This window comes from Lissotriton vulgaris, chromosome 2_2 (assembly GCF_964263255.1).
Source record: "Lissotriton vulgaris chromosome 2_2, aLisVul1.2, whole genome shotgun sequence".
In the NCBI taxonomy this organism is placed as follows: Eukaryota; Metazoa; Chordata; class Amphibia; order Caudata; family Salamandridae; genus Lissotriton; species Lissotriton vulgaris.
In genome coordinates this window covers 146,374,639-146,402,568 of record NC_141688.1, presented here as the reverse complement: position 1 = coordinate 146,402,568, position 27,930 = coordinate 146,374,639, and positions in this window count along the sequence as shown.

Below are 27,930 nucleotides of genomic sequence, written 5' to 3'. Positions count from 1 at the left end.
CTATTACAGAATCGCTAATTGGTATCTTGATATATATGGCCCTTAATTACTTATAAGTCCCTTGTAGAATGTTATACCATATACTGTGGGCTTATAAATTAAATGCTACTAGTGCGCCTTCATCACTTATTGTGCCCTCCACTTAAGTAGCACCTCAAAACATGTCTCATGTCTGTCATTGCAGCCTGAATGCTGTTTAAGCTGCCAATTCAACTTGGATATATAACCCCCTTGCCCCTTAGGCTTCCTTTTTATTCCATATGTCACCACCTAGGTAGGCCTAAGGTAGCCCATAGGGCACGGTGCATTGCAATTAAAAGGTTGGACATTTACTTATAAGTTTTACATGATCTGGTAGTGAAAAACTCTTACATTTGTTTTTCACTACTGTGAGTGCTCTATGTCCGATAGGATAACACTGGACTGCCTTATAAAATTTGTGCTAACTTTTGATTGGGATCTGGTATCCAGTTCATGCATGGTATCTATGAAATTGCAATGAAAATTCCTCTTTAATGGTAAAGTTGGATTCTTATTTAAAATATTGAAATGCCACTTTCAGAAAGGCAGCATTTTCCTGCCCTTTTGTGCCTATAGCATGCCTTGGGTCGCATGACTGGGTGTGACTGATAGTTAGACTTTCTGTATTCCTCCCAGACAGTCGCACAATAGAAGAATTAGGTGTGCCTAAATTGACCATCTGCTGGAGAGGAAGATGGGGGGGGGCAGAGCTAAGCACAACCCCATTTGGGACTGAATTGGCTGTGCGCTGCCTACACACAAAGGACGTCTCAACTCCACAATGTCACTGCAGCCAGTTTAGAGCCAAGGCAGGGGAGTCAGGAAATTCCATGCACTTCAAAGAACCATTCTAGAAGCTTCTCCCACCTTCCAGAGGAAGACGCACCAGGTATAAAAATAAGGCCCTCAGATCCATTCATCAGCTTACTCCTGGACTTGCGGACAGACTCTCAGAGGACTGACATTTGCTAGGACCTTCTGTGCACTCTGTAAGACAGCTAAGCTGTACATGGAAGCAATGTTTGCTGCCTGGAGCCTGCCTTGTACCCTCAGAAGCCATCTCTGCATCTTCACCTGAACCCAGGACTACCAAGGTTACCAGGGCTAGTTAGATTGCTTTATGTTCAGAGCTACAGGGGCACTAAAGGATTCTACCATCTTGCACCCACACCTGGACCGAGCCTGAGTGAGTTCTGAACCCCCTTAAATGTGGTGCTAAAAGTGCCCAGATGACCGAATTCCAAAACTGAGGATTTAATAGGGAAGTATTTGGCCAAACACTGCTCTGACAACCAAGAGGAGACTGAGACAGGCTATCTCGCCCCTCTGCCCAAGGTGCATCACAAGTTGGATTGACTTTGCTGCTACTTCTGCCACGTTCTTAACTGCATCAGCAAATCCTGTTTAGCAGTCCTTTGCCAAAGGGGTATCCGAACCCCTAGAACTGTCTCTGGCTACAACCTGCTTCATCCTACTGGAGATTTTCGACTTCCCAAAATGAGATGAAGTCTGAATGTAGAAATCTTCACTGCAGCTTTGACCCAAGTCTCCAGTTCTAATGATTGGATTTTTGTTGTTTTGGTGTCAAATGATTTATTACAGTCTCTTGTCTTTTGTGTTGTGTTTTCATTTTATTATTGTTTTTGTGCTGGATAAATATCTTAAACATTGCCTCAAAATTAAGCCTAACTGTGTTTTGTGCCACACAGGGTAATTTAGTGACTTTTTGTGGTTCACCCTGCCAGGGATTGGGGCTGTTGCTTGACCAGGTCTCACACCCCTGTCAACCAATAACCTAATTTCCCATATCCCCCCCATTATCTAAACTTTTCTGAGAGGCTGATCCTCCACTTAGCTAGGAACCAAGTACGGAAATACCTCCAGCATCTTCTTCAAAGAAATCACCCCTTCTATACATTTCTCAAAATGTTTTTGTTTCATTTTATCAACTAGGTCTTCTCAGGGTCTTTCTGTCTTCCAGCTGATCGATCTATGTATCTCACCGCAAGGACACTGTAAAGGGGAGAGGATGTGGCCTAACGGCTAGGGCGGTCATCCTCAAATCTGGGGAACCAGGTTAGAGTCTCAGCAAGGAGCGCAATATCCTGTGATTCTGGGCAAATCAAGTAATCTTCCTGTGCGTAATAAAAATGAATGTGTCCTCATGTAACACAACTGGTGCTCAAGTAAAGCTCTCTGATACCCGATACCTTCATGTCAAGTTCATGCTCTATAAAACTCCGTAGATAAAAGGGTAACAACTCACTCCACAAATCTCAGAACCAGTCATTATTAAGTGGTTTTTAAATTACGTATATCGCTAGGACTTTTGGTGAATTCATTTGACTCCTGGTGCCATACTCATAAACTTCCTAGGTGATGCCAACTTGCCGAGCAATGCTATTTAGCACGATATTTACATACTGTGAAGATGTACGTTCCTTGCTCGCTTTTGTTTAAAACGCTCTGTTGTATTACAAAACAGTGCTAACCACTTACATAATGCAATATGGCGGTACATAACACATCTATTTCATTGGCTTTATATAAAGAGCACCGATGCTTTAATGCTCTTTAATATTAAAATACATGAGGCCTTCCTGTGTGCTTGGTTAACGTAACCTATAGGCTGGTGTTGTAAGCAGCGTGAGCTAAAAACAAATGACGGCCCTGTCAATGGCAGTTGAAGGTCCCCTACATTATGATGATGTTTACAAATGCAAACCATGTTCCGGACACACGGTTAGTACCCGCTGATGTAAACCTCAGGATTGGGTATTATTGCCAAATTTTGCTGTGCTTTATCGGTTTTCTGTCGACTTCACAGTTTGCACCAACATACATTTTTCCTCATGACCAGCATTGGATTTGGTCTCGGGTTTCTATCATAATCCTGATGATGAAGAAAGAGTGGAAAAGATCAGAGATGGGATCTTAATAAAGCATTCAAGCAGTGAATCACAAAATAGATTTGGAGACTGAGGTCAGACTCCTCAGGGCCAGCCAAAACGGAAAAAGAGAACCTGCGAGCAGAAAAAATGTTTTTAACTGATCACAGGTATAATTAATTAGTCTGTCTGGTATACCTGTTCATATAAATGAGACTTTGGAAAATGTTTTGTTTAAATTTATTTATTTTGATGATAAACCTAATCAGATTAAAGTTTCCACTGTTCTAACTTCAGAATCAAAGCAAGCAAAATGTGTATAAATACACATTTGTGAAAGAAGTTTACTTATTAATTCTGCTTTCATAATGCACACTGGACCCCTGCGTGCCTTTTTCTTTGATTCAGATTTTGGATTTAAGCAATGGACCAAGTAGTCCTGTGTTCCATGCATGAATGGCTAAAAACTACAATACTCCGATTATATTTTATAATCAATAAACAATATCTGTATTTCCAGGATTGATCAGTATGTATGTAACATGAATTGTTTTCTCCTTCTCAGCTGGAGACAACAGCGGGTATTCTCAATAGTCTCTAATGAAATGTCCTGCTAGTTTCAAAAAATGAATTTAGCTTACTGAAAAATAATCAAAACGTGTTTCCTGCCTATGACACACTGCAAAGCCATGTGACTTAGTTTGACAGTGTCAAGAGATCATTTATAAAAAATAAACCACTATTAATGAGTCTTTTTCACGAGAAACTCTGTGTAAATACTAGTAACAGACCCATTTCAGTATACATTACTTTAGCCATTTACCATTTTTTTGTGTTAGAGCTCTCGTATGCTAAACAGTGTTTCTCTAATATGTGCACTCCAGAACCTAGTGTTCATTTTTCTTCTACTTACGAGAAGACAGTACCTTAAATTCCCTGCAAGAAATAATTTATGTTCAGAAGGTTTGGCTCATGATTTCTTTCCACAAAGAACTATGGGCCAGGTGTATGTACAAAGTGTTTTTTTGCAACTAATAACCTATTTAGCAAACCTATCAATGTACTAATAGATCAGTTAAAAAACACAGGCAATCACAGGAGGTCGTTGAACGAGCTGCCTAATGGCAGTATACAATTTGTGATTCCCTGCGATTAGCTATAGAAAAAGGTAGGGTTGTTGTCTTGCCCAGTAAAAAATGCTGCCCATTTTTCACGTTTTAAGGTTCTGCAAAACCCCGGACATGATACTTAAATAGAACGTCATATAAAATCACCTGCATTTATGTTTTTTACATGGCCTTTCTCCCCTAGTGTACTTTATATACTAACCAGGGATCATTAAGGCAGCTCATAAGCGCAGTTTAAAGTGTTTTTCTCTTATATTGCTGTTTTAAGTATGTACTAATACAGGGAAAAATACTGACTTTAGCGTATTTATTTTACCAGCTGGGACGTCAAAATATTGGTCATGCCAGTAAAAACCTGGCCAGGTGGCAACCAGATACAAACAATCCACAGCATCACTCAGCACCACCACAGCATCACTCAGCACCACCTCAGCACCACCCCAGCATCACTCAGCACCATCCCGGTATCACTCAGCACCCCCACAGCACCACTCAGCATCACCACAGCAACACTCAGCACCACCACAGCATCACTCAGCACCACCACGGCATCACTCAGCACCACCACAGCAACACTCACCACCACCCCAGCATCACTCAGCACCATCCCAGTATCACTCAGCACCACCACAGCACCACTCAGCATCACCCCAGCACCACTCAGCACCACCACAGCACCACTCAGCGCCACACCAGCATCAATCTGCGCAACCATTCAACAACAACTGGTTCAAATATGTTCTCTCAATGTTTCAAGCTTTATTACAAATGTCACAAAAAGATGTTAATATTTCACTTCTGTTCTTGGATTTTCGCCACAATAAAATACACTGAACATAATCTTCACAAAAGTTATTTACAAAAGTTTAAGCTATCGCCATTATAAATTAAAATCACTTTTATTAAAGTAATAATTATTTTAAAAATTAAAAGCCATTGTAATTTGTAACATCAATACATCTAAGTCACGTAAATACAAAACATGTTGCATTACAAATGCTATAGGTGTCACATTTGCGAAAGTTATAACTATTGGCATTGTAAATGACAAAGCTATTAATTTAGCTATTTTCAAAACCAACACATAAATAAAAAAGATTGTCATTTACAAGACCAATAGCTCAAACTTTCTTAATGCGAGACCTATTGCATTGCAAATGCTTGTTTTTATATCTGTCGGTGCTTCCTGTTGAAGTTTAATTTTCGTGACAGGCGCCTCATTCCCTACTTGTAATTATTCTCTGACCCTGCTTCAAGGGTCAGAGCAGGGTCAGAGAATAGTTGCAAGTAGTCAACGAGGCGCCAGGAAGCACTTACAGGCTTACAGCAGCAGGTGCCCAAGTTGAAGTTAATTTCTTTGTAACCCTTTTGTAAAAGGTTACAAAAAATTAGCTTCAACTTTTGCACCTGCTGCTGTAACCCTGTAAGTGCTTGGCTGCAAATTCGTCCCGCTGATTCGCGTATTTTACCGCGATTCCGTGAGATTCGCGGATTGCGAAATCGCGGAAAATCAGCAAATTCCCCGAGCGGAACCAATTTTCAGCCCATGCTTAAAAATACATCTCTTAAAGCTCTGAACTCCTGTAAGGGCTATAAAGGGGGAAAGAAGACACCAGCGGGATAAGGAGCAAAAGAGATGTACGGTAGAAGTGAGAAAGGTAGAAAAAGGAAAAGGTGAGACGGAGTAACTGAGTGGTTATGACTATCCCAAAGGAAGGGAAGACTGCATGTGGGAAACGAACTGTTCCCAAACCCGGACCATCTTTTCGTGGTTGCTTACCGAAATTAATAATAGTCGGTACAGTCACAATTCCCAAGTGTATTTGTCAATGTGAGTGTGTTGTTATTCCAATGATAAACACAGCAATGCTTTCACCATCATCCATGTACTCCTGATGGATCATAAAAGGAAACAAGAGCTTGATATGAGCAGGGCAATTACCATGCAAGAGGCAATCACCTAATGCCCAACAACGTGTGTCTATATTCCCCTGACATTTAGCATGCCCAAATGTACAGTTTTCAAAAGGCATTTAAGTTACCCGCTCAGAGTATTCCAAGAATTCCATGACAATGGAAGTACCGAAATGAATCTGTATACGTCAATAATGGGGCGACACATTTAGCAACATTCTCAAAAATGCCATATATCATTAGAAAGTTAAACCCAGAAAGCCAGCAATCACCCGAAAACATTTCCTTAAGACTCATTTAAAAGATGTTGAGAGCCCATGTTCAAGGAAGTCTCCACATAAGTAAGAACAGACAGGTTAGTTCTAGTTCACATTAGAAAATAGTGCATCTCATGGTCGGTGTTAAAGCCATGTGTGATGCTACGTAATTTGCAAATCCATTTGGCTTCTCATTGTCTAAGAAGAAGCCCCCGATCACCGCCCCTTACAGGCGCCTCCACATGTTCTAGGGCATGAAACCAAAATTCAGGCTTTCCCCGATGTACTTTCATGAAGTGCTCAGTGGTCTTTTTTGAGCATAGCCCTTTGTGCTCCTGTATTCAAATTTTCAGACTGCATTTTGTGCTGCCGACTTCGATTAATCCACACCGGCAGCCAATCACTTAGATCACCAAGGTGGTAGTGCAATTGATAAACTTCCAAATGTTGAAATTCTGTAATCCATAGCACAGGGCACGGTCTGAGAAGTGGGGGCAAGATGGCCACTGCATAGTAGGTCGACTGCAGAACTGGTGGGCAGTGGTGGCAGGTCAGCGTTTATGACCCGGTGTTGATGCAGCACTCGAAGTAGAATTCACTGCAGTAGATTGTACCCCCCCAACTTTAACCCCCTGAGTAACCCCTACTCTAGATTCTCTTGAAATGTTATTGCCTTGATGCCTTGGGGGCGCTACGCTTAAATTCAACTCCACGCTTTCTGAAACGCTGCATGAAGGAGTACCTGCGGAGACTGCTTGTCCAGGTGATCGGAGGAAGCAGCAGCAGCAGAGTATCCATGACGGCGCCATAGATGATCTCAGCTGTGGTGGTGGCTGCTCGCAAAGGTTTGTGCGGAAGGTGCTGCAGATCTCACGGCGGTGAGTGAGAGCTACCCGCTGCAAGCGAGCCAGCCTCTCTCATCGGATCCTCCAATACTGAGGAGGGGAAGAGGTGGAGTCTCGTTGAAAAGCCGACTGCCGGGTCCCTCGGTCATAGAGTTACTACAAAGGCCAAAGGACACAGTGGTTCCCTTGCCAGCTAGTGGCGTTGTGGACGACAGGAGCAGTGCCCAACGCGATAAGGTGAGCCAAACATCTATTCAGGGGGCTTCCCCAAAACACTATCGAGTTTGACAGAGGGGGTAAGGAAAGAGAAGCGGGTAGTGGATTACCCCCCTCTCCGCGGGACTATATCTTCAGAAATATTGGTAGGAACCAGTGGTCTGTCCCCAATGAGCAAACGACCAGTATTCCTCGAACCCAATTAGAGGGGACAGCTAAAACCCTCGAGAATTGCAATAAGGACTGGAGCATTGAAAGTATTGAAAGCATTGCAAATAACGTTCTGGAGATTCAGATTATCGGGCACCCCCCAGGAGCATGGAAACCAGCGACTACCTGGGGCTTTAGGTATCCCCACAGCTGAGGTAATCGAGGAAAAGCATAGAGATGAGGCAGAAAAGGAGCCAAGTGATTGCTTTTTTTCTCTATTCGAAGGGGCGGAGTGGTCTGATGATATTCTGAGTTCCTCACAAGGCGGGAGCAGCCTAGAGTCATATGTGGAAGACAGCCAGGCGGAACTCCCACTAACAGCCGTAAAAACCTTGCAGCAGAACGGCATCCACAATAACGCAGTCCACAGCAATGGCAGAAGTGAGCTGACCTGGGATCATTCATCAGTTACCCCTCTTACAGGCTATGCAAGGAAGACACCTATGGTAGAGGAAGATGCCCCCCCCACTCTGGACATAATACATCAGGCTATCTTAGCTTATAGAGAGGAAACCAGACAAGATAGCCGGAAGGCCCAGGTGTGGATGAGGAAAATGCAGGGGGATGTGAGGAAGCTGTCCAAGGCCTTTTCAAATTTGATAGATAAAGTATCCTACCTGGAGGATAGGATTGTCGCAACGGAAGCGGATGCATCTAATGCTGTGTCTCTGGTGGAAGCTCAGGGTGCCCAAATTAAGGATATTCAGTGGAAACTCGAAGAGTCCAAGAACAGGCAGAGACAAAACAATCTTCGAGTGCTGGGGCTACAGGGGGGTCTCGAAGGGTCTGATGCAAGACGGTATGTAATCGATCTTTTTAAAGTGGCCTTCCCAGAATTATCTGAATGGAACTGGGCGGCAGAGATCCAAAGGGCACACCGGATTCCTCTTAAGCCTTGAGCACTGGCTAAAGAAGGAGACAGACCCCTAGTTTTTTTGGGAAACTTCCTTTAGCGTCAAGTGATCTATGAGAAAGCAAGGCCAGATGCCAAGAGAACAACTGGTGGGGTATCTTTCTTCGTCCGGCCCGACATCTGCCATGTAACAGTTGAGAGACGCAGGAGGCTGAGACAGCTCATTAAACCATTTCAAGGTAGGAAAATTCAGGTTTATTTGGTCAACCCAGCACAATTGATAGTAATAAATCAAGGCATCACGCTGTACTATCCATCAGAGATTAAAGCCAAAGAGTATTTGGATTCCTTAGACAAATAGAGATGTTTTACGGACTTTTTTGCCATGATGAGGGTGGAGTGGAGGAGAGGGTGAAAATAGTATCATGTTGGAATATATATAAAGCTTAAGGGTTAGGGTGGGGGACAGGTTTTGTAAATAGGAGCTGGATGTGAGGGTTTTCTCCTTTGGGTTTGGTATGATAATGGTTTTCTTTTTGCCCACTTACACAGCATAAATCACATGCACAGACTTTTGTCTGAGCATCCCTGTGGGGTGGAGGGGCGAAACAAAATAGGGAGGGCGGGGTGTTAAGCGAGGAGGGGGGGTCAGGGGTGGTGGTAGGGCTGAAGGAGGGTTTGGGTGCACTCTTATGGGGAGGAAAAAGAAGGTTACCTAGTACTATGGTTTTTTGATCATTATGTTATATGTATCTGTATCATATTGTGTTGGAAGGAGCCAGTTGCTAGGTAGTTTTGTACCAAGAAGTACTGTAGATGCTTAAGATATGTTCCATTAATGTAGGAGGTGTGAATGATTGGTCTAAGAGGCAAAGATTGGGGTATTTTGCAAGAGCAATATGTCTGCAGGAGACACACCTAACGTGGGCAAAAAAACATCTACTAAATATCAAAGGTTTTGACTTGCTGGAATGCAATACCCAGACATCTACTGTAAGAGGGGTGGCAATCCTGGGGAAACCAAGTCTAGGTGGTATTAGCCATTGTTTAGCAGATTCCTGGGGGCGGTGGGTAATTGTAGAACTTAAGATTGGGGTTACGCTGTGCGCAATCTATGGATCTAATCAGGACGACCCAGAGTTGTTTGACAATCTGGAGATAGAATTAGTGAATTGGGCATCCCCCCTCATTTGCTGTGGGGATTTTAATATCGCTGCAGATCTTATTGATAGTGATGGGACTAGTGTTTATGGTGGGAAGTAAGCCTAGGGATTATAGAGCTTTGTGTTCTCTGATTAGGTTGTACAGTATATTAGTTGTTTGGGGGCATTAAGAGCTACATGATCCAGGGTTCACATATTTTTCTTACCGGCATAAGAAATATACTAAATTAGATTTTTTTCTTATTTCATCTTCAGAGCTGTCGAGGGTGGGGATTAAAAAACTTCTGAAACTCATCTCAGATCATAATCCTTTGGTCTTATTATATGAAATGGATAAAACCCCGAAGGTTAGCTCCAGATGGACATTTGAGAGGAGACTGTTGGTGAACCCTAAATTTATAGAGCATTTAAAGAAATGGCCTGGTGATTTTTTTGATGCAAATAGGTTCAGTGCCTCCCGTAATTGTGTCTGTGATGCCTTTAAGTCGGAATTAAGGGGGGAGACGTTTAGCTTCTCTGCCAGGCAAAGGAAAGAAGCTCGGAAAGAACATGAGAAATTGGTAGGGCAGCTAATGGAGGCAGAGGAGCAACACTCGAGGGATATTATAAGGGGAAATGAGACCGATCAAAGCCTTCAAAAAATGTTGTCCATTAAGGCCGACCTAAATAAATGGATAGCACAGAAAAACACAAACGAATATCAGGTGCACAGGGGTGAAATGTATGAAACGGGGGAGCAGGCTGGGAGGCTTTTGGCTTTGAAAATCAGGCAGGGATTCAGTAGAAATATTATCTCTAGAATCCATGTAGGGGATAAGGAGTTTGTAGAGCCGGCTGATATTCGCAGGGTGTTTAAGAGCTTCTACCAACAACTGTATAGTGAGGAGGATAGGGTAGCATCTGTAGCTGTGGAGCTGGGTGATATCGGCCATAAGCTATCAGATCAGGATAAACTAATACTTGATGGCGACCTGACTATAAGTGATTTGGAAGAAGCTCTGCAGGATCTGGCAGCTGGGAAGGCAACAGGACCTGATAGTATTCCTATTGAAGTATACAAATGCCTGCAGGATGTGTTAGCTCCGTTTATGTTGGATTTATTTAATGGTGTAATATTCTCTGGAAATGTCCCCGAATCTTGGAAAAGTACAATTATTGTTGTCTTTCATAAGAAGGGGAAGAATAAGGAAGACCCAGGCTCTTATCGCCCAATATCCCTCCTAATGCGGACACCAAAATCTATGTGAAGGTCTTGGCCAAGAGGTTGGGAGGGATCATTGGCGATCTAGTCTCCCCATGGCAGCCGGGGTTTGAACCAGGTCGTGATACCACTGATCAATCTTGCTATTTCATGCCCAGGCTGCTGTGGGGGGGTTGGATCGCCATGATCCTTCTGGACGCGTAAAAGGCCTTCGATCGCGTCACCTGGAGCTATTTATGGGGGATATTGAAGCAGAGGGCCCTAATATTTTGAGGGCTATAAAAGCCATGTATGTCGAGCCAGTAGCAAAAATCCAACTTATGGGTGATAGTTTTGAGGAAATTAACATATCTCGAGAGGGACCCTGCAGAGGTGCCCCTGCTCGCCAATTTTATTTGCCTTGTACATTGAACCCCTGGTAATAAAGATCTTAGACTGTGAAACTATTAAACCAGTGGTGTGCAATGGGTTTGAAACTAAATTATTGGCGTATGCAGATGACCTGGCCATAACAACACCTGAACGAGAGCTGGCTATGGTGGCCCTCATAGGGATTACTACGGAATTTGGCCAGTATTTGGGATACCACCTTAACGAATCAAAAACCCAGATAATTTGCTCAAATATTCCTAAGTGGGATGGTAGATATCTGGAGTCAGCTGTGTATTTGGGGGTTAGGATCAGCTCTACGGTAGATACAATTGTCAAGGAAAATGTCTTGCCAATACTTAAGTCAATTACGGCAGAGCTGAAAAGAATCGATCATATTCACCTGTCTACCATAGGCAGAGTTAATGTCATTAAGATGACCACGTTCCCCAAAATACTGTACCTTTTTCATACTATCCCATTGGTGGCGGGAGAGGAAGTGCTTAAATCGATAGAAGCAGCCTTTGCGAATTTCATCTGGCAGTATGGGAAAATTAGATGGTCTATGAGTTATCTCTCACTTCCATTGGATAAGGGGGGGCTAGCGGCTCCTAACATCAGATTTTATCTTTTGGCCTGTCTTTTCAGTCAGATGGCTATTTTATTAGATGGCATATCAAGCATGTCTGACTCTTCCTTAGGGTTAAGATACCCCCCTTCTATTTTTTAACTGCTGCTTGGTAAGGAAGCTGCTGGCGTCTTGTTGCGCAAAATGGACAAACGATATTTTAATAAAAAACTATATAAGGTATTGGAAAGTGCCTGGAAGGTCTGGAAATTCATCCAGAAGTATCTGGGAATCCCGAACATTAATTACTATATCACCCTCTGGAACTCTAGCCTGTTTCCTTATTTTAGTATGGATAGACTTTGGAGATTGTGGGAGGGTCAAGGAGTGAGAATTCTGTTTGGTGGAAGTATGATGCTGAGTTCTAATGAGATTCAAAGAAAATATGGAATTTTAGCTTCGCAACGCTTTAAATTCCTACAGATACACCAAACATTATTAAGGATCAGACCACCTATTACTCCAGGGGGTAAAATCAATGTGTTGGAGTATGTTTTGGGTGGGGGTGTTAAAATTAAGCCGACATATAAAGTTCTAATTTCAACTCTCCAAAATGATGTGGATAAAATTGAAGCGGCTTGGATGGTGAATTAGGGGACCCAGACTTTGATCTAGATAAAGCTCTGCAACAAGCCGGGAAATGGTTCTGCTCTACGAATTTGACAGCCCAACATTTTAGGACTGAGACTACAATCTCCTGAGGCGGAAGCCGGGAGCACGATCGCTATTATTTTAAAACTTTGAGTGTCACTGTTGTGTTGTGTGTTTTTACCTACCTGATCTCCATTCCTTGACATTGACTCTGGGCTCAAGCACGCACCTGACAACCCAGCGCAATGGATCTTAGCGCTGCCGCGGGATCCTAAACAAACACTACTGCCGCCATTACCGGCGAACACTCAGGCAACGCCCCTTTCATGAGGCCACGCCCCGCCGAAGCTACTTAAAGGACGCTGATTACAAGCGCCAGTTAGAGACTACAATCTCCTGAGGCGGAAGCCAGGAGCATGATCGCTATTATTTTAAAACTTTGAGTGTCAATGTTGTGTTGTGTGTTTTTACCAACCTGATCTCCATTCCTTGATATTGACTCTGAGCTCAAGCACGCACCTGACAACCCCGCGCAGCAGATCTTAGCGCTGCTGCGGGATCCTAAACAAACACCACTGCCACCATTACCGGCAAACCCTCAGGCCACGCCCCTGTCGTGAGGGCACGCCCCCCGCCGAAGCTACTTAAAGGACGCTGATTACAAGCGCCAGTTAGAGACTACAATCTCCTGAGGCGGAAGCCGGGAGCACGATCGCATTTATTTTAAAACTTTGAGTGTCACTGTTGGGCTCAAGCACGCACTTGACAACCCCGCGCAGCGGATCTTAGCGCTGCTGCGGGATCCTAAACAAACACCACTGCCGCCATTACCGGCAAACCATCAGGCCACGCCCCTTTCATGAGGCCACCCCCCCTTTCATCTCCTACCTCCTATAAATTATGTGCATTTTCTGGACGCGCAGCATAAGGCAAGCCCGTCTGCGCCCGTCCATGCCAGCTCCGGGCCAAGGGCCAGCCATGCTGCCGGTTCCCATCCCACACAGAGGCAGGTCTGGTCTAGATCACAGCTTATGGATCTAAGAAAGACAACTTGCACTCCCTCTACACAGTGCAACCTCTCTCTGACTAGCCCTCTCCTTTTTAAATGTAACAGCTGCCCTTTCTCCTTTTCTCTTTATACAAAATGCCCCCATGATTCATTAATCAGTCATCCCATACCCATAAGAACATATTCCATGGGATTGTTGAATTGTCGCTCTTTGCCATGCCACGCTAGTGACATTTGGCTGCTGCTGTCTTCCATGTCCTGGGACCTACTTTTCCTGACTGAGATATGGATTAAAGACTCCTCCAACCCAGATATTTCCCTCGCCTTGCCCCCGGGCTACCGCCTTACAGGTATAAGCCTTTTATATCTATGGACAGGCCTATCCTTAAAAGGCTTTGGCACAAGCTTACGCTGGAAGAGTTCTACAATATACTGGAACGGAAACCTCTGAGCACTTTTATTAATGTAGAACAGGGTTACCAACAGTTCTGCGCTTGGATTACCGATGCCCTAGATTCTCTTATACCTCTACGGTGGTCGAAAGGCCGGACAAAAACACCCAGTCCTTGGTATAATGAGTCTCTCGCAGAACTGAAAAAATCTTGCCGAAAAACAGAGAGGGAATGGAGACGATCCTATGACCCTGCTCTGAAAACTCGGTATTTTACTGAGCTGAAGCTCTACCATAGAGCTATCTGCAGAGCACGAGCCGCATTTTACGCTCACGAATTTGCCACCAGTCCTAATCCATCAAAACTGATCTTCAAGGTACTGAAGGACCTTATGAAAAATAGATCCTCATCAGAGGTGATTTGCACAGATTCCCACTGTGATAAATTGGCCTCTTTTTTTGTGGAGAAAGTGGAAAAAATCTACCAAGGTTTCGACACACTCCACCAGGATCGAGAGGCTACTGTTCCTGATACGATGGAGTATGAGCCCCTGGCTATGTTACCTCAACTGTCGATTGAGGCCTTTGACAGGTTTAGCCTCAGGGTCAAGTCAGGCTCCCCTGCGGACCCGTTAAAGCCAGCCTTTATCAACACACTTTCCCCGCTGTGCCGTGACCCCATATTTAATCTCATCAATATGTCACTGTCTTGTGGAACGGTACCCGCGGCTTGGAAACAGGCAGTGGTCACTCCTATATTAAAAAAAGCCAACTCTGACCCCCGGTTGCCAGAAAACTATCGACCTATCTCCCTGTTGCCTTGGATTGCTAAAGTAACAGAAGCACATGTCAACTCTGTTCTGTCTGAGCATCTGGTTCGCAACCAGATTTTGGATCCTAGTCAGAACGGCTTCCGGTCGGGACCCAGTACCGAGACGGCATTACTTTACATCACGGAACATCTTCGCCAGGTACTGGACTCAGGTCATACTTCAGCACTTTTATTATTAGATCTAAGCGCTGCCTTCGATACTGTGTCCCACCATATACTGATCCAACGCTTACAGGAGGCGGGAGTGACGGATGACGCTCTCCAGTGGTTTTGGTCTTTTCTGGCAGATCGTTCCTTTAAAGTGGCTATACCACCTGGCCAATCCGCCACCTATCCCCTGGAGCTGGGGGTACCTCAGGGATCCTCGTTAAACCCTACAATGTTCAACCTCTATGTGAAACCGTTGGCTGGTGTCGTCAAACAGTGGGGTCTTACGATGGCCTCATATGCGGACGACACACAGCTAGCGGTGACACTTAGTGGAGACCCTGAGGTGGAGGCCCCCAGATTCCGTGCGGGTCTTACGGCAGTAGCAAGCTGGCTTCGCACCAACTGCCTTCAGTTGAATGCCACCAAAACGGAGGTGTTGGTACTAGGGAAGCATGCTGAGCTATGGGGTAACCAGTGGTGGCCAGCAGAGTTAGGTGTCACTCCTATTCCAGCTGTTGGAGTGAGAAATCTAGGAATCTGGTTGGACTCTGCGCTCACCTTCAGGGACCACACCAAGAAGGTGGCTGCCACATGCTATGGCATTTTGCGGGGTACTATGCCGGTTCTAAAGTACTTTGATCCCCCTACCAGACAGCTTGTGGTCCAGGCCTCAATACTTTCTCGGCTGGACTACGGCAGCTCACTGTTGTTAGGGGTGAATCAAGCGGAGGCCTCTAGGCTCCAAAGAGTACAAAATGCCGCGGCACGAGCCATTGTGGGCCTCCCCAGACATTGTTCAGTGTCCGGTACCATCACGGCCTTACATTGGCTCCCGGTCAGACAGCGAATCAAGTTCAAGGCGCTGTGTTTGGCCTTTAAAATTTTAAAATCTTCTTCGCCGCCGGCACTTGCCAACCTACTCACGCCCTATATGCCTTCGAGATCCTTGAGATCGGAGGGGCTTCATCTGGCTGTCTGTCCACGCTTTAAGCTGAGCAGAATGGGTGGCCGCTCCTATAGGGTGCTAGCTGCAGGTTTATGGAATTCGCTCCCGGTACATATCCGAGCTCTTGAAGATTTGCTCGCCTTTAGGCAGGCGATTAAAACCTTCCTGTTTCCTGTGTCTGGTTAATTTATTTTCTTTTACTGTGTGTTATGTTATAGTGTCTGTCAAAGCGCCAGGACGCCCCTTTGCTGGGGCAGCTGCGCGCTATAAAAATATAAATAACATAACATAACAAGGCTCCAAGACAGGAGGCGGAATCGCGGTAATCTTACAGACTCACCTGACGATCACGTCGAGAAAAATCTCGAATATAGGGCCCATAGAGGCAATATATTTTTCCGTCTCGGACACCATTACAGCCATCTTTTCAGGGATCCTGGTTTACAGCCCCCCCAGCACCCCACAGCCTGCCACTTCTGAACTGTTAGCAGTTACTGCAGATCTGTCTCTTAAACACCCTCACTTCACGGTATTGGGAGACTTTAACCATCACGTAGATGTAAGTGACTGCAGTCATGCCACCCATCTTCTAGACTCCATGCAAAGTATAAATCTGACACAAGGGGTTAGTGGCCCCACACATGTTGCGGGACACACCCTTGATCTGATCTACTCAAATTGTATGAAGCTTAAAATTCTCCCCTCCACACCTCTGACATGGTCTGATCATTTCCTGATTCCGTTCGAGGTGTCTATATCCCAGTCTCTTAAGAAGGAATCTGCCATTAGAGAGCAAGGCAGAAAAAGCAACAGATCTCATGTACTGCCCTAGAGCAAACGTACAATAATAGCTTAGACTCTCACCTTGACAATCTCAATGCAGAGGTTCTTACATTTAATAAAGATCTCACGACCGCCATTGAGAAAGTCACGCCCTTACAGACCCTCACCTCCCGCATATCAAAAGCGTCAGCTCCCTGGTTCACCCAGGAATTAAGGGAACACAGAAGCAGTTGTAAAAAACTGGAGCGCCTATGGCGCCGGACCTATTACCCTGCAACCAAATCTCTTTATAGACAGGCCCTTAAAGAGTTTCATAAACTCAAACGTAATACCATGAGTGTATACTTTGCAGAAACTATTGTTAACGCAAAAAACTCCACTAAGGCCCTCTTCAACATCGTTAAAGAGTTTACTAATCCCACTGCTCTGTCCGCTCCCTTCACCCCTTGCCAAGCACTTAGTGAAGGCCTATCTGACTTCTTTTCTGAAAAAAGTGCTACCATCACGGCAACAATCCTCCAGAATCGTACAGAAGTTACCTCAGAGCTGGACACCACCTGTACTAAAGCATTTACATCTTTTAAACCACTTACTAAAAAGTATGCCCTGAATCTATTTTTAAAATCCAAATCAGGTTCACCGCTGGATCCAGCCCCGGCTCTGATCCTGAATGAGATTGCCCTGCTAGTTATTAACCCCCTGCTTGAAATCTGGAACTTCTCCCTATATTCAAGTGTTGTCCCTTCCTTATGGAAACACGCGCTGCTAATTCCCATTCAAAAAAAAGCTGGTGTCGACCCAATGTGTTTGAGCAACTACCGACCGATTCCACTCCTACCCAAGTCAGCCAAAGTGCTCAAGAAGGCAGTACAAGAACAACTGTCCGACTATCTTGAGTCAAATTTGCTGTTCCACGACTCTCAGTCAGGATTCAGGCCGGACTTCAGTACCGAATCAGCTCTACTAGAAGTGTCTGAGTTGATTCGTGAGTGCACGGATAGGGGAGAGGAGGCCATGCTGGTCCTCCTCGACCTATCCGCAGCATTCGACATCATCTCCCATGAAACTCTACTTACACGCCTGCAGGAGGTGGGAGTTGGTGGGACCCCTTTCGCCTGGTTCAAGTCATTCCTCACGGATCGATTCCAACAAGTGATGCTGGGCTCTTTCTTTTCCACCAAGAAACCGTTGACTTGGGGGGTTCCACAGGGATCTGCCCTTTGCCCGCTCCTGTTCAATGTATACCTGAAGCCTTTGGCAAAAGTGGTGGAATCATGGGGCGTCAGAGTGATCTTTTATGCTGACGACACTCAGCTGGTGTTTTCCTTCAAAGATCACTCTAAAAGCTCTTTGCTAAACTTTCGCCACTGCATGGTGAATATCGCCGCCTGGATGTCCTCAAACAATTTAACACCTTGGCTGCTAGGTGTTTTTCCCTCCTATGCTACCTTTTCATTATTTCTATTGATTCATGACGAGCTGAGCTCGTCACCAGCACAGCTCAACCGTGCATCATGACGAGCTGAGCTCGTCATGTGCATGGAAAGGGTTAAAACTGAATACAGATAAGACGGAAGTCTTATTTTTTAATCAGAAGTCCCCCATCTCTACTAGCCTCTGGTGGCCGACTGAATTAGATCCTCCCTCTGTACCTGTCCAAGCTGCCCGCAATCTCGGCTTCCAATTTGACACTGCCCTCTCCTGCAAAAGCCAAAATTAACAAAGTCACAGCGTCTTGTTTTGGAAAGCTCCGTATGAGTAAAAAAATCATCCCTTTTCTACCATTAGACTCACGCAAGACAGTAGTCCACGCCCTCATAACTTCCCATTTGGACTACGCACATGGTCTGTACGTTGCAGCCCCGGCGTATCTCATAAATCAATTGCAGACAGTACAGAATTCAGCGGCCAGGTTGATCTGTAATGTTCCCTACCGTCATTCCATTTCACCTTGTTGCGTGCTTATCTAGGTTCCTGATCGATACTGTGACCTTATGCCCCTATTCGGCTATAAATCCATTTATTCCCTATATTGGCATAACCGTTCAAATGCGATTTTCTGAAAAGTCATCTCTGGCCTCACACGAACAGAGCCACATTCCAGCATGACTCTCTGCTACTTCCTTTGCGACCAATTAGTGCAATGACAGAGCAGTAGTCACTATCTGATATTCCTAGATAACACTCCGAGTTCTTCAACAAGATAAAAACTTAGCAAACCTGGAAATCCCCGCTTGCTATGTTTTGATTAGTAATGGAACTCTAATGAGCAACTGATAACTGTCACTTCCTAGTGACATCTTTAATTGACGTCTTATGTCCAGCAAACTTGCGTCAAACCCGGCACCTGTCAGGTATAAATATTACCAACGTTGCCTTAAGCAATGGCCGGTGGTGCGAGTTCGTTGCCTGTTGCTGATGCCAGCTGCCTGCATGACCCTGTGTTGGTAAAAACTAGCACTCTGTCGCTGCAGCCTGCTATCCTGTGGCGGTGAAGCTGCTGATTACCATTATCGCCGCTACAGCGCGAACTACGGTGCAGTACGCTTAAGGAGCTGAACAGCCGTCCTCTGCGAAGACATCCAGCAGATTCCAGCTGCCCGCGGACGCTGTACCCCCTCCTTCCTCGACGCGCTGAAGAGCAACCGCTGCCTTTCTCGTGCAGAGAAATCCAGCTACAGCGTTTCCGGTTTACCCTCGCGGGTGACTGGGCTATCGAGAGAGACCCCTGAAGGAGATACCAATCCTCCATCATTCTATTCAGAGGTATGGTGTTGACTAAACCCTTAGACGAGAATTCTTGAAACAAACCTTGGCAAAACCAACTTAACTTAAAGCTACTTACTTACTCCCCTTTCCACGTGTTAGGCTTAGGTCAGGCACACTGGGGTAGGCTTAGTTAGAAGCACCAGTTGAGTATGTTAGCCTAATGTATATATGACTGTATATATGTTTTATTACTTTTAAACCATTGTATGGCTAAGAAACCATTTCAATGCTTTTACAGTTCTATTTCGCAATACTTATCTTACTGTACGTACTTTTTATAATAACAGTTATTGCAATTGTGGCAATACATTTCTCTTGTACGAAAAGAAAGACTGTTCAATAAATGTTAACCTTTATTGATACACGCCCGTCTCTCTATTCTCTACATACCGTGAAAGTAAACTGCACTAGACTGACTGAGTGAAATCTATGTCTATTGTTTCACACGACCCTAGAGATCGACTCTTGATCTGAGGAGCAAAGTTGTCATGTTGCACGGTTGTTGGAAAACTGAATCCCTTCTTGTCTGTGCCAGGGAAGCTGATCACTTCCTATGCAGAGAAGAAAGTTTCCAGTGACCTCTGAGCTAGTTGGTAACACAACCCAATTAAGTTTAGCATAGTCAGTGGAGGCCTGGAATATAAGCAGTTCCACGTCGATACTACTGTTTATGTTATTCCAATGCGCAGGGCCTAGTGGGAAACTAGGAACTACACTACATGGCGCCCAAACGTTTGGTAAGGCGATAAACTAACGCAAGACTTGTAGAGTAACTCAGTCGTGCATATTTCACACCCCTTTCTCCCGTAAATACTCCAATAGACGTCTGGAGTGGGTGAAAGGTTAAAATCCGCCCGACCTTAGTAGGAAGAGATTCCTATGTAAAGCTCTGGTTTATTCAACGTTGAAGGATACAGTGTTCCAAAATATTGTGCACCTAATCTTTGTCTCCTTGGAGACCTACTCTGCAAAAACTGCATTTATAGAATGTCAGTAGAAAATAACGGAACCACTGGGGGCGCAGCAGATGCGACTCAGCAAGGTCCCGAATACACAGACCCGGATGCTATTATCATCCCGGTCCACTTAAGAAGATCTATAACTTTAAAACTTATAGAGAACGGACTGACACCTCTAGGTGGTACAGTAATTTTCGTGATAGAGGCTCACGAATATCGGCAGACAGAGGTATTCTATTCATGGATAAACTTTCCAGCGGTAAACGCTACAACACAAGAGTTTCACTATTACAAAATAGAGAAACCTCCGGAAGAGTACGCTCCTTTCGAGGAGATTGAAATTCCACTTAAATTTCAAGAGCACCTGCTCTGGTTTAATGGCGCCCTAAAACACAATGATCACATAACTAGGCTCGGTCCACTAGGTAGACCAGGAGCAACATGGCTGGTTCTAGCCAGCTACACACCACATCCTGACATTGTAAAAATGTCTAGAGAAGAGCTGTTAGTACAGCTAAAAACATTAATAAAAATACATAGGCAATTAGTCCAATATGTAATGCGGACTGCAACAGTCCAGCCAGCTGTTAATACACCACAGCTGACCCCTCATCAGGGGAACACAAATAAAATTACACCACAGAACATACAGTCATGTCTTGGTAAAACACCCGTAAAACGGGAACGAATTCCTTTCTGGTTAGCACAGAAAATCACTCAAATAGAGGCAGTATTTCCAGATACTACCCCTATTGAGAAACACAGAATCTTGACCATCTGCCATCCTATGGGAATCGCACCACACGTGGAGGACTGCGACACTTGGGGTACAGTCTTTGCTTCCATTTACACAAAAACACACGGTGTTCCGTCTATGGCGGTAATACCAGAAGTGCTAAAACAGATTCAAAATGAATACGGTCCAGAGCCCGCTTTAAATCTAGGTATGAAATTACTGAAAGATTTCAAGCAGGTCACGGCTATATTATTAGCCAACGTAAAGGGAGAAGCAGCATCTGTGGCGATTCGCCAGAAGTTGAGGGAAACAGATATAAAAGATCCTGTTGAACTTGCAAAAATCATAGAAAAATGCTATGAAGAATTAGGTAGAGACAGCTTGGGTGGAAAACCAGTTAAGCCCCAACTGCTCGAAAATCCTGAAAAATTATTTATTAAAAATAATTTAAACACTCCTAAAAAAAGCTGGGATGGAAATAAACAATCCACTCCCAAGGAAAAAGTTTTCCAGTCCAGAGGAAGGTCTCCTCGACGGAGGGAAAGAACTCCGACTCGAGAACGCCAGTCTCCCCAGCGGGAGCCCTCTGAGAAAAGATATAACCTTAGAAATAGGGATAATCTGAAAAAACCTGATAGATATCAAAGTATTGATACACGTCCCTCTCGATCTCTTCCACAGAATTCAGAAAGAAGAGGACGGTCAGACCCAGGAGAGCACACCAAGTCCAAAGACAAGGAACCTGCTCAGAGTAAAAAATCTCAATTTCCTAAAAAGAAGGTAGCCAGTATTAGAGTAATCAACCATGCCGAGAATACTGAGGACACAGTTGAAGAACGGGGAGTGGGCATTGACAATGTTGGGCAGTGCAGCAGAAATCAGTATAGCGCGCAAGAACTTGATGAGTCATCTGGAGACAGTGGACACGAATTAATACATTCAGGTTGAAACTGCCGACACCAGACTTAGCGAGCCCCATAAAATATACGAAATAACATTGCGTATGGAGGGTGATAAGACTAGGAAAATTAAGGGTCTATTTTGGGATAAGCTCTCAAAAGGCTATGATATTCTGTTAGCTGAAAAAGATTGGCCGCCGAAGTTTGTCAGGGAGTGCCCTCGTGGCGAAGAAGTAATTATGCCTGCCTTCTCGAATCACATACCGATTCACAAAAAATATACATATGCAAGGAAATGGGCAGTAGCCCAGGCACCTGCATTGTATAAAAATCATGTAGGATGGGATGAGGATTCAACGCCTCACAAAATCCAACTAAAAAGTGAACCAACTGCCCAACGGCAGTATCCCATAAAGCAAGAAGCTAAAAAACAAGTCACGGAGATCTTAGATCAACTTGAGTACCAGGGGGTGATTGAAACATGCACCTCTCAAATGAACAATCCTTTGTTTCCTGTCTCCAAGCCAGACAATTCATATCGTCTAGTTTTGGACTACAGACATCTTAATACATGTTGCAAAACTTTTGCAGTACAAAACTCGCATAGTGCAGCCCTAATGAATAATATAGTTAGGAAAAAATATAAAACGACATTAGACATTTCTAATGGTTTCTTTTGTCAAAACATTGCACCAGAAAGCAGATATTTGACCGCTTTCTCCGCATTTGGGTCGCAGAAAAAATTCTGTCGACTCCCACAGGGGTTCAAGAACAGCCCAGGACTATTCTCAGCTAGGGTAACAGAGTTACTACAAATCTATGATGATGAGGCATTATCTTACGTAGATGATATTTATCTCACAGACGACGACTTGGATACTCACTTGAAAAGAGTGAACACCATTATACTTGGGTTCGCAGCAGAGGGTTACAAATTCAACTTTAAAAAGTCCCGAATTGCCCATCTGACAGTACTATTTTTAGGGTACGAATTATCAAGTGAAGGGAAAAGCCTAGCGGACAACTTCTTAGAGAAGTGCGCTGTACTCCAAGCTCCAAAAACGCTGAAGAATTTACAATCCATTCTAGGTTTTCTGAATTTCGGAAGAACATACATTCTAAAGTACGCAGAGAGGGTTAAACCTCTCTACGAACTAATTAAACATGATTTCAAACAAATCAATTGGACTCAAAAACACACAGAAATTTTGAGATCACTGCAAACAGACATGTTAGCAAAAACAAAATTAGATACACGTGACAACACAATCGATCTTGTAATCCGAGTCTTCCCAGGAAGATGCGGATTCACGTACCTAACCTCTAATGAGGGAGAAAAGGTACCTATTTCAATTAAATCTCACTTGTACACACAAGCTGAAAAAACATTCAGTCACACAGAAAGAACTGTGAACGCAGTGCAAATTGCATTAGCAAATGAAAGAGAACTAGCACTCGCAAACGGATTAATATCCTTACAGCGGAATCCGCCTTCGAAGCGCTATTCAGCCCAGTAAACCTGCCTACAGTGTCACTGGATCCGAAATGGATACAGTGCATAGATTCTCTAGGAGCGGAAGATGTGAAATACTATTTCGCCCCGCAATACGAAGAACTGAATGATTTAGAATATGAAGAAGAATATCCTCTGCCAATCGAAATTCTGCCTCTCCCACTGTACGCCTGTATAATCTATACAGATAGCTTTGTACAGCATTTCAACGTAGAGAAAAAATCCTACGATGCAGCATGTGCGATCATTAAATGTCGTTGGCTGTGCGGTAAAATCAAACCGAAAATAACAAAAACTGAATCAGTAAAGTACTGTTCGGTTCAGAGAACTGAAATCAGATCTTTAAAGATGGCGCTCGAAAATGCAGAACGCGAATTCCCCACACTTATAGTGTGCGATTCTCATTTTTGCGTCAATTCTTACAATAACAAACTGCAGAGTTGGATCGAAAACGACTACAAAGATGACACAGGTGCCACAATAAAGCATAAAAAGCTCTGGAACGAGGTAGCTCTTTTACACAAAGAACTACAAAAGACTCACGTGATTCACGCACAGAGTCTTCAACGTGATGGCGTTCACGTTGCAGGGAATTCATTGGCTAATACAGCCACCGCGGAAGCAACTAAACCGGCTTCCGTAGCCACAAAAAAGCGTACAGATAAGTACATAGACGGGGAAACCATGCTGGCAGTAAAAACGACCGTAAAAGGCGACTGTGCAGCACTACCCGTAAACTATCCACTCAATTATGCATACATAATCGATGCAAACTCCGTTCCTTTTGCTCGAATCCCTGGAGTGGGGGACAGAGTAATTCCAAACAGGAGCAGGAGGGGCTTCCTCCTACTGGAAGCACACATGGGGTTGGGTCTGAAACACCAAACAATCAAAGCCTCTCTAAAAGAATTGCAATCAGAGTACTGGTGGCCAGGAATGAGTATAGATATTCAATGTTTTGCTCAAAATTGTGAAAACTGCAATAGAGATCGCAGTAATGAACAGGCCAGGGTAGTTTCAGGATCCCTTCTAGACAGCATAAGGCGGTCTATCTGCGCAATCAAAGAAGAGAAGCGCGTCCCAGTGTACACCATTAAGACGAAAAGCACTTAAAAAATGAGGCCTCCAGCGCTCGGCTGACGCTAGAACGGTTATAAAAGATTTGCGAGTCTTTATCGGCATATACGCAATTACCACGTTCCATTCTGACCAGGGTCCTGCTTTCAGCTCTCGAGCTTATAAGGAGGCCATGGCCAGCATGGGAATTGGGTTGTGGTATTCTTGTCCGTCATACCCCGGAAGGGAATAGTGTGATAGAAAGAAAAAACCGGGGCATAAAGCAATCTATAACAGCGAAGGTATTAGGTTCAGGCGCTGGGTGGGTCAAACATTTAATAAGTGTCCAGACTAGTCTTAACAACATGCCAAGAAATTCTCTAAAAGGTTTCAGCCCATACGAACTATTGTTCGGAATTAGAATGCCCGTTCAGGACCTCGATAGTCAGATGTCAGTGGTACAAGAAGAAACAACGCACTTTGATGTAAAGGATCGTTTGGCTGTTTTACAGGAACTGAATGAAACAAGAAAATCATTAAGCAACATAAAGTTAAAGCAACAGCCAAGTACCACTGACGAGGCACCACCCGCAACAGCCCCAGCAAGGCCTGTCTGGATTCCAAAGATTGGGGATCTAGTCAGAGAAAAGATCGCGGTTAAGAAGGAATTTGGGCCTTCTTACAGAAAAGCAGTACCTGTCTTGCAGTCACCGGAACAAGATCAGTTGTGCTACCGCCCCTTGCTGGTAAAAAGGAGAACAGAATCGTGTCCATCGATCTGGTAAAACCACAAGCATGTGGCCTATAATCAACAGTAGGCCCAGTGGACTCCCAAGAAACAACAGAATACCCAAACTTGCAACAATCCAAGAGGTTCAAACTGAAAGACTCATCACATTCGATCAGCCTGCAGTGCACAATGAAGGACTATGCAATAATGCCATGGAACTCGTGCCTCTTGAAACACAGATTGAAACAGTTCGTCAAGAAACAACACAAGTCTACAATAATGTGGCATCAGAAAGTGCTACCGAAAGACAGATTGAAAGAACAATCCCATCAATTGACAGAACTGCCTCTGGTTATTTCATCAACTTCGACAACTTCTCTGAAGATCAAAACGAGCCCGAATTGATGCCAGAAATAAAAAAGTCTTTTAAAGAAAAAGCAATGGAACTCTTTCATCAATTGAAGGAAATTTACCTTATTTCCCCTTGGCTAGAGTTCTGGTTCGGTCTAGGTGTATTTTTCCTCCTGCTTTGGCTCATCATGGTACTGTGTTTGGGAAAATTCATTGAAGGAAAATATATTACAATGGACACAGCAAGTCAGAACATCAACCTAGTCCTGAAACCACACAGATCATCCCATGTGAAGAAAAGAGAACTGTCAACAGTAAATGTCACAGCAATTCCAATACCTGGTGGGGTAGTATGGGAGAAAACAGACTATGAGATCTATGGTCCGGTCGAAATCCTGAAGTATCCTCATCAACTAAAGGTTTCCTTAAGTGACTTTGTGACTCTGAGTACATTCTCTGACGATTGGGACTTTAATAGTATTAATGACATGATGTCTGATTTAGTAATGTCAGCTAGATTCACAGATCATGATTATTTACAAGGTTCATCTAGTTATGAGCAGTTATTCTGTTACACCCACTATGGGGATCATTACTTGCATAAATCTGCACAGCCTAGAAATGTTTTTATGTATAATCAATGGGAACATTGTTTTACACCACCTAAAAGCAGTTCTAAAGCATTTTTTGAGAAATTCAAATACTTCTCAGGGTTTAACACCAGTGATGCAGAAACGTTTTATTACAAACTGTTAGATAAAACAGGAATGAAAACAATGCTGACAAATTCTAAATTGATATATTCAGAAGCATTTTATGACAAAATGATGACATTTGGTTTTGATTATTGGAAAAATAATATTGAAACGAAAACAATTTGGGGTACAAAAGATTGGCAGGTGCAAGGCATTGAAGCACTATTTAGAACCTGCATGATACCAGAACAAATGTTATTTTTAAATGACACAGTACACCAAACATCTTGTCTTGGCCTAGCTAAGAACAAAGACCTTAAAACACCGTCTATACCAAAGCCAATACCTGAAAACACAACCACAGATATTGAGTTAGAGGTGTCACAAATTTTACATTTCAACAGAACACATCCTGATTGGGAAAAGTGGTTAATCTGGCCTACAGACACAAATAGCTGTCAAGATAGATTCCTGAACAAAACAAAGGGTTTAAAAATGACCAGAATAGACCCAAGATACTCCCAGAGACAGCATCCAGGGATTATAACAACATACAGTGTAGGGAAACTCTGCCTAGAATGGCTAACTACATCCACACTGGCTGAAATTAAGCAACACTTGTCTTTATTAAAAGATGGTGCTGATTTGCGCGATTTCATTCTTGGACCACGCAAACAACGTCAAAAGCGTTTCATAGCGACCAGCATCTATGCTGCTTACAACGAGGCTTGGAAAGTAAAGCAAATTGAAACTGCTGAAAAAATACGAGAAATTGATCGTATTAATTTGGAGAAATCACTTTCTGTGGTAGACAATGGGTTAATGACTCTGTCTTCCAGAATATATTCGTTGGACAATATTGTATCCTCTGCCTTTGATGTGATAGACAGAGATTTGCTTATGTTACAACATGGCCAATCTCAATTACGCTCTATTATAGAATTAGGCTGGACGCTGCAAAATCTTCGTTCAGGCTATGTGCCTTGGCGTTTAATCAACACAACATCATTATTTTCCAGTTTTAACCTTACTGATAAACAGATCAGTTTGGCACAGAAAGGAGCAGACTATACAATCCTGAGCATCGAAAAACTCGAGAGATTACCATTGACAATGTCAGAGAGTCCTGTCATTGAATGGATAATACACGGAATTATCACAATTCCGATAACAACTTTCCGATTTAAAAAGTGCCTTGAATACATACCTGCTGGCCAGTATGAACAATTGGGTAAAGGATATGTAAAATCCGAATGGAAATTACCATACACTCATTCTTGCTATAGTGACAGCGACAAAAATGTATTTCTTAGTGGTGAAAATTGTAAACATTCACTAAGCGGTATACTTTTGTGTCAGGGTATTAATTTACACGGAGCATGTGATGGAAATTCAAACAACCTTTCATGCCACCAGCTAGTCACACCTGCAACTCAGATAGAGCCCTTCTTTATGCAACTTTCGAACGGGAGTTACATTCTTAGAACGGATCACAGGTGTTGTGGCCTCGCGCCAGGGAAAAGTTATCTAGTACAAGTAACGTCCATGGTCAAATGCTGTATGCAAGCATTGTTTCCGAGCTGGCCTCCAGACATAGTGACTCCCCTCTGGCCTCGTCTGAATCTCTATTCTATACGAATTGATACATTAAGCAAAATGAAATCTGTGCTTTTACAGACAACAGTGCCTATAACGTCATCTAAAGAGACGTATGATCTTCTAGTCGCAAGGACGGCTACTGAAGTCCATGACCTTTTATCAACAAATTGCCCCGTGCATTTCGTAGAAATGCTCAGCCAACTCCTTAACATGTCTAGTGCAACAAGCA